Below are 13,503 nucleotides of genomic sequence, written 5' to 3'. Positions count from 1 at the left end.
TGGCATATATTCGAGTGCTAATCTAATGGTATCAGGAACAACGACAACAGAAGAGACATTTCTTAACTGAATTTCATGCTGGTACCTGTTTCCCTTCTCATTTTACAATTAGCTAGAGAAAAGGATATGGATAGAAACAAAAGATATTTCTCTGGTCTTGCTAGCTATTAACAATTGTATCTCTTTCCTCTGACTAGGTGGAGGAGAAAAGCTTGACATTTCCTTGTGAGGAAATGGTTTGTCTGAAACTAGAAGCATAAATCCCAGGTTCTTCTACACAGTGTAGCTGCACGGAGACATCTGTTCAGGTCACCTTACTGCTTCTGAGCCATGTAAAAAAGTAATTTCCCTCTATTTCTATACAAAAAATTCAAACACTGGACAGTTTTCAGTCCTTTTTTCAAATGTGAGTTGGCACTTCTTTTCTTCAAAAGTGGAGGAAGTGTTGTGAAGTATCATTGGTGAATGGAGCATTTGGCTGTGAGTGAATTGTCATGTACTATTATTATGTGGTACCCCCCAGGGAAAGTGTGACTTTGGAAATCTGATGGGCTCGAGAGTCACAGATACAGTTGGTTCCCCTTTGTATAAGATGGGGCAGATATGTAGCAAGAGAGGAGAGGTACTATTTTGCTACTTAAACTCTACATATAAACTGATTTTTCTAAGGGATAAATTTATTTTTCCTTAAATGAGAGCAAAGTACAATAAGCAATAAGTACATTAAAAGGAGGATAAGCAGAGATCTGTACCTGTGTTGCTAAGGTGCTGGGTATATCTTCAGGGTAGGCAGATCTTGTGCTGTTTTTAGTGATCATGTATTTTTGTTGGTATGCCTATCTAAGCTCTAGGCATAATTCTGAAATGGTAGCCCTTTGTTCAGACTTTTTAGCTGTTTTGGTAAAAGCAACCTCCTAAAAACATAATGTTACAAGTCTGGAAATTTTCTGTGGATGCACTGGGAACCTTGAGAAACTAAATGTTTTTCTGAATATTGTTAAGTTAAATTTATCTATTTGCTACTGATCTGTAAAATGTGGTAATATCTGTAGCAGTAAGTCTGTTGCTGGAAAGGAAAGAGTGGTATCAATATTGGAAGGATCAGAAGAATTCCTAGGAAAAAATGATCTTGTTTCCATCTTGTTTGTGCTTTGAGTTACAAAAATCCAAAAAAGACAAGTACTGAAAGAGGATGAAACTGAATTCTTTTCAAGTTAGTAATGATACAGAAGCCATTTTTTAAACCAGATATGCGGTCAATTCAGTACCAGTTGGTGGTGGCATGACAGCTTTTCGCAACAGTGGAGTTGGACTTGGGTTTGTCAGCAATGAAGGCGACTCACTGTTTTGAGGAATCCTATGTTTAATGTAGTGGAACACCACAGTGGCACCTACAGTACATGCATCTTAGCCTTTTTTACCCAGACAACAGCTTCAGTGGGAGCTGCCATTAAACTGAGTGAGTGGAGTGGAAATATTGTCTTAAATTTAGATAGTCCACTGCAGTGTTAATCTTATTGCCAAATAATAATCACTTAGAGGTCAAGTCTGTAACATAGACTATAAACAAAAAATAAGTATTATCAGTCATAATTTAGATTGCATTTATAGGGTATAGATACCCTGTAAATAAACAAGTTTGTCCAATTGCTAACTAGGACTGAAGTAGAATAAACCAGAAAATATGTTTTGAGAATGTATTTTGCTTTAACAGTTATCCTTTTGAAATCTACTACTTTAGAAAGAAAAAGACAGTGTAGACAACACAATTCATGTATTTCACAGATGGAACTCCCCCCCCTTTTTTTAAGACGCTTTTATTTAGACGGCATTCTTTGTCCTTGATATTAGAACTATTTTGCTGTCTGTGACAGTATTATTTTCTCTGACAAAGGCTGACTGCAGCTTTACAGCTTTACAGCTGAGAGGAGCTTATTAAAAGGCATTATTAGTCTAAAATTACTGAAAACAAAACAGTCAATGGGGACTGTAGCTGCCTTCTTTTCCTTTCTGCTCATTACTGGTGCTAAGTAACTCTTTTTCCACTTCCCAAACTGCTTGAAGCATTAATATGTAAATGAAATCTCTCAGCACTCTCACAGATCACAGTAAGTTACTGTACAATAATATGGAAATCTTTTTCCTTGCAGTTCTCAGGAGAAACTTTTTTTTCTTATGGATTTGCAAATATTTCTGGATTTTTTTCATGGTTTCTGTGCTGCAGACATTTGAAAAATTCATATTACATTGATCCTCAACTGAGTATCTCTTTAATGTTGTGCTCCTTCTGCTCTTGGAAAGATCTCATGTGATTTACATGGGCAAATATGGGACTGAATCAACTGCCAATATTATTGCAAGATTCCGTATGCCCGGCCAGACTTGCCTTCACAAAATTTATGAAATGTCAGAAAGCATTACTCTAATCCAGAATGCCCTAACTATAAATCTAATTTTAAAAGGAAGCTGTTGCCAATATGGAGCTATTTATATGTTGGCCCTAGCAAATAGTTCTTTAAGCTAACTTACTTGAAGTGGTTAGGCTCATTGCAGAGGCATAGCAAATTAACTGGTATGCTGTGCTAAAGATTTTGTCAAATAATCCTGGGATGTACCTCCACCAGTATCTCAAATGTTTATGCAGGAGCTGGAAAACATCCACATTCTATTTATTATAATAATCATTTGCTTGAATAAAAACTGGCAACAAAAGAACAACTTTTTAGATGAAAGCATGGTTTTGTGGTTTACCCCACAAGCTTGTGATGTTTGAGTTTCATCAATAGAAAGGTTCAGCAATAGACCCAGGCAGATCACTTATTCTCTCTATATTTCTCTCTCCCAGAGTAAAATACAGATTATGATACTTGAATATCTAGTGTTATGAAGTTGTCATTGATCATACATTGCTTTGAAGATTAAAAGTACTTTGTATTTTTGTTTATCACTTCTGAAACAAGAATTGTAAAGTACAGTAGCTTTAAACATGTCAGCACAGTTGCCTATAGTTCTGTTTGGCCATATATAACCTCCCTTTTAAAATCTTTTTCTCTCTGTAGGGTGAGTCTGCTGATTGTATTGAAGCAAAAGAAAAAAATGTTAGGGAGAAAATTGAAGCATCAAGTGCTCTGTCTCTCTTCTGTCTTTGTCTCCTTGTATTATTTCTCTTTCGTCTTGAATGGAAAAGTAGTAGGTCATCTTTTTCTTAAAGGAAAAACACAAGACTTTTTGAAAAGACTCCTTATTAGTTCATCATGTTACCTTATCTGTTAAAATCAAGTTCAGGTGGGTAGAGAATTCTGTATTAATGATACCCTACTGACCAGGCATTTAAAACTGCATCATTAGTGGCTGAAATTGTAGGCAAATCAAAATATAACCAATTAATTTTCCTTCCAGTGTGGTCATTCCCTTCCTGTATACGGACAAGTGTAGTTTTTACATTGTAAAGAACAAAAGCAAGAAGTCATCCTGCAGGGATTTTGTAGTTTCCCCACTTCCATGGTTCTTTAATTCATCCTTGCTGAGTTCTGGTGAAGGCTTTTTCATTGCAGGAAATAAACTCTCGTTTCATTTTGGTCTGCCTAGCTACCTATGAGAGAGGAATAGGAGTGCTTCTATTTGAGTTTTTTCTTAGGAGTCATGGAAAACATGATGCCTTGCTTTGATACAAGTTTGGGTTTTTTTTTTTAACTTTACCTTAGTAGGGTTCTCAAGCCTAAGGGAAGGGGCAGAGTTACTGGGTTTTATGTTGCCCAAGATTTCTCTCCCATGACTTTTAAACAGACGAGCTTCGCAGCTGAGTCAAATGGGAGTGCTGATGTTTAGAGCATCTGAAGATGGGGCCTAAAAGATCTGACAGTAGATATCCAGGATAAATAAAAACTTTTCAGTATAAGTAGTTTCTGAAATGAGATCTTAAAAGAGGAAATACAAACTTAAAGCTAGTGGATGTAAATATATATATGGTAGTGCTGAATCACACACTGAAATTTCTACTCTGATTTAACAAACTTCAGTGTATTAAAGATATATTTAATAGTAGCAGAATTTCTTTTCTTTCCAAGATGAAGTTCTAATCTTGGACACCTCTTTTCATCTTGCTGTCGTAATAGTGTGCTACTTGTTTAGAATCCTGTTTTCAACAGGCCTCCAAAAATGAGTGAGTAATAATTGCAGATGCATTGAAAACCCACAGTAAGAGCCATCTGCAAATTGTGTTGACAGAAGTGTCAATGTCTGAGTAAAAAAAATTTCTTCTGATTGTCCAGCTAATATCCTTGTAAAATGGAGACTGGAATGAAGTTCTCTAAAGTTAGGTCATTATCACATAAGAGTGTGTTCGTAACTTTGTAAATACCAAATTTACTCTGGAAACAGTTCTGTTTTCAGATAAAACATGCAGGTAAAAAGGTTTCTTGCTATACAAACTAAGTTTGGATTAACAAAGCCTTTTACATTACAGGCCTTTTTTGTCCATCCCTCTCAAATCTGTCTCTGCATACCTCCTCACGGCTCAGTCTGTACAAGCATTAAATATGGCAACTAAGGTAGCTGAACTACTTCTTTAATTTTCTAATATACTCTGTCTCACCTACACACTTACTGCTGGCTGCTAGACAGACTCTTCTGACCCTATCATAGCATCCCAAACGTGGAAAAAGAAGAGTTGATTGAATGATTTACCTTCATTTAATTTTCAGGAAGCACTAGACTGTTTCTGCATCAGAAGATGGTTTTGAGGGAATTGTCAGACCAAATCTGAAACGTAAAATATTATCAAAAGAAAAGATTTCAAATTAAGAACAACTCCCTGATTGGGTACCATAGACATCTTTGAGAGAAACCCAGTTTTCATTTATTGTTGCATGTGGCTTAGTCAGATGGATAATGAAAGCAGGGCTGTGTGTACAGATGCTGTTGGAGGCCCTTAATGAGGGGGAGATGCCAACAAAGACAGAGGGACTTGGAGGTTGGAAGTACTGTGAAGGAAGCTTAAATGAATTTCAAAGCTGATTAAGAAAGAACTGGAAATCAGAAAAGGACAGTGGACTGAGAATATTTTTTTTTCTAAGACAAGCAAAGAGGAGAAAGTTGCATGAAGTTTTGGCTTACTAGAACCAACAGCAACCTCATTAAAAAGAGAGAGGTGATTAGAAATGATATTTAAAAAAAAAAAAAAATCTAACAGATGTAATGGATTCTTTTTAATTATAGCCAGTCTTTGTATAACACTTGTCAAAGTTTTCCAGATGACTTAACTTGTAAATAATTAAACTTCGTAACATTCCTCTGCTGCTGATAAGCTTTATTATTCCTGTTTTGTGTATAGGGCAAGTAGGATGACAATCGGTAAGATGATAATTTGGTCAAGTGCAGGGCACTTGCATCTTCTGTTTACTTTGTGAAGGCCTGTGCAGTCACTTAAGACATGAACAACGTACTAAATCTATTGTACAGCTAGGAGTAGAGAGGTCTCTTGAGAATCCATCATGTACTTTGATGATAAAAGTGAATAGTACAGTGGCAAGATGGCACCTTACTTGGCACTTGCAAAAGATCTGTGAATCTTGGTAAGCTTGATGGTAGCAAACTAAGGTGGGGGCAGAAGCTGAATTGGACTCAGTGTTTTAAGAAAATAAATGTAAAATTCTCCAAGGGTAGAGAAAGGCCTATAATATCTCCTTCTGCTAAAAAAAGTTGTTCTAAATAAATGCAGGGTGCTAAATTCACGCTATATAAAATTGATATACACTGTTGTGCAGCCAGCCAGCTAAACTGGAGCAGAAGAGCTAGACAATACTTAATCATTAAATGATGTTTTGCCCATGATGCTATCGGGAAGAAAGCCCACGGTATTGCGAAGCTGCTAATGATGGCTTAATTGTAGGCTCCTACTACTGTAAGATGCTTTTGCATCTTTCCCTCAGACTCATGCACTGTGCTAATTAACATTAATCCAACTGGAGGATCCCAGAGTGATGCTTCTGCATATTTTTTCAGCTTATGCTGGTGCTCTTATGTTCTTCTCTTAAATAATTAATAATTATTACTGCCTGCTGGGCTGCGTGTATGTGCTAGTGATCTCAGATCCCAGCATATTTGCACAGTTCCTGTTCCTGTCAGCAGCTTGGTTTTGCTCTTTGGATAGGCTTTCATGTTAAGACCTTCATTAACTGGCAGTGGGGTATGAATTTCAGTGGCGCTGGACTTTGATGTCATTAAGTAACAAGCTGTTAAAGGAAGTGCCACCTATTTCATTGCCATGCCTATTTTTATGCAATTAAGTTAAATGCCAAGTAGAAACCAGATGCATTTTACTAAATAACACTTAGGACACAAAGCCTTTTTATCTTCAGGAATTTCCCACTTGCCTTGCTGATCCCACCAATGCGTATTGTAGGTAAACAGCATTACTGTTAAACCTAGTGGGAAGCTGAAATGCAGGTTAGTGTCAGCATAGAGGTGAAAACTTTATGGTTTCTATCTTCCTATTTGTTTTTCTTAATTTCTCACTCAGTGTTCACACTGGTTTTACTGGGAGGGAAAATAAACTGCTTCAGTCTGTCCGGGGGAAAGATTACTTCCTCAAGACCTGAGGTCACTTCAGATTTTGATGCTGTCATTTTTATGAGTGCTTGAATGGCTGAATGGATATCCATTCTAGTTGGAGGCTCTCAGAAGATGGCATTTTCTAAATTTACTGAAGTAGCTTGAATCTGCCTGTACTGAATCATGCAACATCTTTAATATATCTTTAACTTCCTTAGCGTAATAGTTTTGAAAACTAGTTATGCTTTCAGTTTAACGTTGCTGTGATTTGTCTAACCTGGCACCAGCAGAGAAGCCGCGCTCCGGCAGCCTGCCCCCCGAGTCGGATAGCTGCAGAGCATGAGCTCACCGTCATACTTGGCACCGCTTAATTTCAGAGCCTGATGCGCAGGACGCACCTGAAGGTAGGACGTGGCTGATGCCAGGGACTAGACGTGGTGCCCGCGGCCCCTGCCCGGGGCGGAGGGGCGGGAGGCGGCCGCGGGGGAGGCGGGAGGCGCCGAGCCCCCGCAGCGCCCCGGGCCCGCCCCCGGCCCGCCCCTTCCGCGCGGCGCCGCGCTCGGGTGGTGCCTGCGGCGCCGCCGTGCCCTGGGCGCCGGGACGCGGCGGGTCCCTCCCCCGGAGCCGCCCAGGCGCCTCCCTCCCTGCCTGCCTGCCTGCCTGCCTGGGCCGCCGCCGCGGTGAGTCACGACGGAGGAGGCGGCCGCACCGCCCGGCTCCGCTGCGCCCCGCTCGGCCCGGCGCCTCTCGGCCCGGCTCCGCTCGGCACCGCCGCCCGCCCGCGCTGAGCGCCCGCCGCCGCCCGGGGCCCGCGGCCCCTCGCAGGTGAGCGCGGCCGCCCTTTGTGCGCGGCGCCCCGAACAAAGGCGCCCGCGGCCGGGGCGCCGCGCCGCGCCGCACCGGCGGCCCCTAGGCCCGGCCCCGCCGCCCCGGCCGCTCGCCCTGCCCGGGCTCCCGCCGCCACCTGCGGAGCGGGCGCCGCGCCCGGGCCCCCGCCGCCCCGGGAGGCGCGCCGCGCCCCGGCCGCAGGTGAGGGGCGGCCGCGCCGGGCGCTCCCGCCGCCCGCAGCCCCCCGGCGGCAGGTGCCGCGCCCGGGGCGGCCTCCGCTTGGCAGCACGGAGCGCCTCGCCCCGGCTCCTGGCCCTCGGTGCTGAGGGCGGGTAGCCGCCGCTTGGGCACGAGGCTCCAGCAAGTCTCCGTGAGGGGTTTTGCTTGCAGCTCATGTCTGCCCTGGCTGAAAGCCGTGCGTCTGCCAGGTGCCTGCCGGAGGGTGTGAGGCAGCACCTCCTAACTTCCGACCTGGGTGTCGAGCATCGGGGTGGACAGTGCTGGTTGGCCGACATACTTTAGTCTCTCCTTGAAAGGTGCGCGAGACAGGGACAGCAAACATCAAACTAGGGACAGCATTGCTTTCAAAATCCAAATACATTAGTGCTCCAGAAAGCAGGTAAGAGATAATGCTAGTTTCTGCTTAACATCCGGATATGCTTCATCAGGATGTAGCTACGAGCTGACTTGCATTTGCCTTCTCTCCTCTCAAGAAGAGAGTATTTTGTTCTGCTGTATATCATTTTTCATTTGGCCGTTCCTCATCTTGGTACATTTAACTAAATAAGCTTTGAAGCTCTGTAGAGGAGAGCAAGACATACCACAGATGCGATGATTTAAAAAAAAAAAATTGGAGGCAAGTTAGGTAGCTTGCTTAGTTTTCTGATCTGACTAGTTTAGTATACTGATAGCCCTGTCTTTCGAGTGTTTTGGAACATGATATTTTATTATTAAATTTATACAATCAAAATCTTGTATTTATTTTTTGATGGCCACAAAGCTTGCATGCTGCAAACTTCTGCTCTTGATATTTTCATAGCTCATATGCGATGAGAAATAGCCTGCTGAAGGAGAAACATTATGCAAAATGGTGAAGGGTGAGGCCAGACTACGTGCTTTATTTTGAAAGTAAGGGCCTTGGCAGCGAAGGGGCATACAGAAAACTCAGTATTACTCCCTTTTTTAAGTGCAGGCTTATTTTGTTATCAGCCTCAAAGCTGGCTTCCTGCTGTTTGCCTTGGTAAACAGATACAGATGGAAAATGGTGGCAGGTATACTTCAGGTACACTGGAGTTGCTTCACTTCACCATTAGCTGAAAAAGCATCTTTTCTTACACTGTATCTCTAGCATCCTGGTAGAAGTTGGCAGCTGCCTCAGCACAATTTAGAATTGCTGGCAAATGATTCGAGTGCTTGTTTGGTTGATGTGCACTTTGATAGTGCAGTTCTACAAGGAACCCTGTAAGATTGAATAAATGCAATTGCAAACACGGTTTTGAACAAGTTTACTGATAATTAGTTGGCTGTTGGCTGAAGCTTTATGGCTTACCCAAAATTGCTTCAAAGCAGTAGTTTTAGTTCATTTTAAACATTGCAACAGAAGTTCTAAAAACTTGTACAGGACATAAAAATGCTTTCAGTATTCTTTGGTGTCCAACAGGGAAGATATCAAAAACCTTCATCAGAAAAATCATCCTATAGTCTGGCAGGAATCAGTGTAATAAGTACATATCAGCTATACTACGCTTGTCATGTGCCTGAACGCCTGTTTGCCGTAGCATACTGGATCGCTAGCTACATATTGCACAAGCAGTGCAGGTATATGGGGGAAGGGGATTATTTCTTTGCCCCCCAAAAGAGAAAATGCCACGCTAGGGACCACACATAGAGGAGAATTTGAAGCTTTTGTCTGTTTTCTAAAAAAAAAAAAAAAAAAAAAAAAAAAAAAAAAAAAAAGTTGGATAACACTGGTACATTTCACTAAATAGATGATGTTGTAACATTAAGTTTTAGGAGCGCACAAAAAGCAAGTTCTCAATCCCAGTTTTGTGGGAAATCTGTAGTTGTATGAATTTCCACTTTCTTCTACCACCTCTCCCCACTGGGTCTCATAGCACAGTAACTTTACAAGAGAAGTGAGGGTTCCAAACGGATTTGTGGTGTTTTCTCATCAAAAACACAAGTGAACTGAAACAAAACCTAAATTCTGCAGTTGCAAACCTTGACTGTGATATGCATCTGTCTGAAAATTCAAAGTAGTTCTGCAGTTGTATACAGGCAAACCAAGTGAACATCTGCAGGTACCTGGTTGGGTGTAACTAATGCTAACAGATGACTTGCGTAGGAAACAACTTGTGTGAAATTGACCTGTTTGTAGTAGCTTAATACTGTTTGTTACTGTTTCCTCTCTAGGATGTTTGTTATCTGGAATGAATATATACATTCATATGCCTTTCAATAAATATTTCAATTCTTAAATTTGTTGTTAACTACAAGGCTTCTATCTTCATTGTTTGACTTAGGTTTAGATGTCAGAAGTGCACCAAAGTGTTGAGCATATGGAGAAGCAAGCGGCTTTTGGAGGCCACTGTTGAATGTGTTTGGGAAAACTTCCTGTAGGTGTTGTTTCAAAAAGGAAAGATTAGATATCTTCAGAAATATGTCCAAGCATGTGGATGCTAAACTGTATTTCCTTTTATTGCAAGCTGTCATCAGACTGAATTTCCTGCTGAAATACAACAATAAAAGTAGCAGCTGTTGAAGCTACACTAGCACCATTCTGGACATAATGCAGAAGTGTTTAGACCTGGTATTAGTGTTCTTAACTGGCAAACTTTTAGGTTGTAATACTAAGAACTGGGCCAAATATTTACTGTGAGAGTTGGCATAAGTCTCTAGATAGGAAGTGGTTATAATTCAGTTTTGACATAGTGAGAGTAAATGTCTTTAAGTTTCTACTAAGTTTCCAAATATTTTAATAGCTGTGATGATAAAACTAATCATGCATGTTCTTTATTTAAACTGTTACTGTTCAAAGTGATACTTCTGGAATGGTATGGTAGTATATTCAGCCAAAAATAAACCTTGATTTTTACTAAGAAAGGTGTCAAGAATGGTAAAGAAATCTTAGCATTTAATCGTTTTCCAGTGAGCCCTCTTTAAAAAAAGCACTTATTCTTGCATGTTTTTCCTATAGGCTAACCAAAATCCGTGAGATCCCTTAATGTTCTTTTTAAAAGTGCTTATGTAAGTAGTTTTGGTCTTCAGTGTTAAACCATATAAGCAGAAACTGTACATAATTCTCATTTATAGTGCCTATTTTTAAATTTTATTTTTAAAAGAACTTTGTACATTACAGATCTTAGATATTCTGTTTTCAGTATAAGAGTTCTGATTTGCTGGAAAAGTAATAATATCCATTACTTTAGTTCCAAAAAAGCTTTTGCATATATACAAGTACATGAATAGTCCCAGAAGATCATAATGTTTTGATGCTGATGTATGCTGAAGATGTAAATTAGTGGAATGAAAATGCTTTGTCACCTACTCCCCACCCTAAGAAATGTAGGTAATCTAATGTTCTTGCTGGTAAGTATATTGGAGAAACAGTACATACATTTTAAATGTAAATTTTGTAGTAACAAACAATTTCATTTTAAAAAAATGCATTGTTTACTGTTCTTGATATTGTTCTGAGAATGAATAAGAGTTACAGTTCTTTTTCCCTTTAAAGAGCCGTGGCCTGTCCTTGAACTTCGGTTGGCAAAAAAATAAAAAAAGCAGGTAGACCAGAATGAGCAAAGCTATGAAGTGTTAATGGGTGAGAAGAAACCAAAGATCAGAAAAACAATGAAAAAAAACTTGGTAATTGAATAAGGAGAATACAGTTCTGTCTCTGGGATTTACTTTAACTCAGTGTTGGGGAAAGCATTAAGTAACAAATGCTCCAAAAATTAAGGAAAGGGATTTTCTTATTTCTATTCACTGCTGTTGATTTGACAGAACATTGCAGTGCTTATATATGGTTTAAATGTCTGTTTGAATTTAAGGATTTTAATTGTGCTTTTTGCTTTTCCAAAAGTATATTCTCAGGGTTTTATAAACCCTGAAAGATTTATCAAATCTGCAAAGACAGTTTTATTAAAACAATCATAACCATGAATATGATGTGTTTTTATGGTCGTTTGTTTTTTAACAACCTAAAAATTTTATCTGGGGATAAACTGTCATGGGGAAAAAAAACACTTAAAAAATTCAGCTTCTTGCATAGTTGAAACTCTTGTGTCTAAAGTAGCTACTGATTGGGGAACAGAAGTAGAGCTGATCAATTTTTATAAGTATTACACTTACCTCAGAGTGTTCTGTTTTAGTTCCTGAAAATATGTAGACCAAGGATTTATCTGATTTTTAGAAAGTCCATTTTCTTTGTATGATAGAGGATAACTAACAAATATGGGAGCTGCTTAAGTACTCAGCTCTGTTTATGACTATGAGCAAGCTCTGAAACTTTCTGACTCAGTTTATCCTTCTATAAAATGAGCTGACTACTTCACAAGAATGTTGTGATGTTTAATTAAAGTGTAATTGTTTTGCCTCTGAACTCATCTAGGTCTTGATTCAATATATGCTGCAGTCAGTGAGGAGCTTTTAATTAATTTCATTGAGCTTTAGATCAATATACGTGTATGCACACCCGTGTAAGCTTAAAGGAAGTGTGACCTAAATTTTTGCAGCAGAGTTTCTGTAGTGCTGCAGTGCAAATACTGCAACAGTTTCAAGTAAACTACTGCTGGAGGTTTTCAGTGGAAATGAAAAGCAGGTAGTACAACTACAGTGATCTCTGGTGTCTGTTGCCATAATTTTAATAGTTTCCTAACTTTGAGTATGCTGGATCTGGTATGGAATGCTGACAATTTCATTGTGTCCTGGAGGTTTGCTTAGTTGGTCAGGAGAGACAATATCAGACTTTGAGATAAACACAGTAACTGAATGTCTGTGCTAAAATGGTCATCAATTGCACACTTAAAATATAATTAACTTTAAGAGTCGATGCCAAACTGAGGAAAAGTAGGATCATTCACATGTGCTTAGCTGCTTTTTTTTGCTTTTTTTTTTTTTTCCCCCCAAGAATGTCTGTAGATGCCAAATAATACTCATTGGTTTACGTGGAATTCATGAAAGGTTTTGCTTAATTGAAAATTTAGTCAGCAACTACAGTAGGACTCTGACGCAAAAGAAGTATTTCACAATTCGCACAAAAGTGTTTTTGACAGTTTTCTCATGTCTCACTGTCATGATTCTTAGTTTTCTCTGGCTCTTACAAAAGACATTTTAAACCTTAAATAAAACTATGTATGTGTGAATAGTAGGGGGTGGGCATACATCTTTGACCCTTTGTTTTTAATATATCAATTTCTGTACTCTTCCTCGGTAGTTGTAATTTTTGGCATAACTGCTAGGAGCTCCTTCCTTTTGCTGGGAAACCAAACATAATAAAGATGTACTGTTATTTTACTAAGGGTTTGGAAAGTGCAGAAATCTGCCTGCAACTTAAGTAATTCTTTTTCCCCTTGTTCTACTTCAAATTGGTGGTTGATGCATACAACACTGTTCAGAGAAACTTTTTAAAGTGGTGAGGAATCCCACGGTAGTATTAGCTTGCAGATGGACCTGCCTTGTCTTGAGCATGGTTGTTAATGGTCTCTGGGCTAACACCTAGGATTATCTTCCTATATATATAGGAGGTCTTGAAACAATCAGTTTGAAGCGTTTAACTTCATTAGTGTCAATCTCTGAATAGATCAAACTTACCAGACAATTGGTGTACAGGTCTCCGTGAAGCTCAGTTTGGTTGCCTTTAATGTATGTGCGTTCTCAGTCTGTGATTTTTCCAGTCTTTATTGTATTCTGAAAGAAATAAATTTAGTGCTGATGGGACTTCATGTAACCTTTAAAAACCTGTAGTCAGTAGTTTATTTCTCTTTGGCCTGTGTGTTAGTACACTCGTGCTAAAGGGAGATTTCTACTGTCAAACTAATGAGCTTGTACAAGATTATTTCACAGTTCAGGACTAATGTAACTAACTTTACATAGAGGGATTGTGTCTAGGAAGGAAGGAAATTG

General features: G+C 39.7%; 2 protein-coding genes across 4 annotated transcripts in view; both read left to right on the top strand.

Moving 5' to 3' along the window:
- The window catches only part of LZIC (leucine zipper and CTNNBIP1 domain containing), a 32,136-nt gene extending 26,846 nt beyond the window's left edge, over window positions 1-5,290 (top strand). Inside the window, exon 8 of the mRNA XM_026095562.2 lies at window positions 198-5,290. The gene's annotated coding sequence lies outside the window, so the exon portion shown is untranslated. The remainder of the gene's footprint in view (window positions 1-197) is intronic.
- Window positions 5,291-7,136: 1,846 nt separating this feature from the next.
- CTNNBIP1 (catenin beta interacting protein 1) overlaps window positions 7,137-13,503 on the top strand; it is a 36,758-nt gene continuing 30,391 nt past the window's right edge. For 2 of the 3 annotated variants that reach the window (XM_064525573.1, XM_064525572.1), the window contains exon 1: window positions 7,162-7,377. The gene's annotated coding sequence lies outside the window, so the exon portion shown is untranslated. Of the gene's footprint in view, window positions 7,378-13,503 lie in introns of all 3 variants that reach the window. The other variant, XM_064525574.1, reaches the window with a different exon arrangement.

This window comes from Dromaius novaehollandiae, chromosome 24, assembly GCF_036370855.1.
Source record: "Dromaius novaehollandiae isolate bDroNov1 chromosome 24, bDroNov1.hap1, whole genome shotgun sequence".
In the NCBI taxonomy this organism is placed as follows: domain Eukaryota; kingdom Metazoa; phylum Chordata; class Aves; order Casuariiformes; family Dromaiidae; genus Dromaius; species Dromaius novaehollandiae.
The sequence above is the reverse complement of the archived record's forward strand: the minus strand, read 5'-3'. Positions and strand labels throughout refer to the sequence as shown.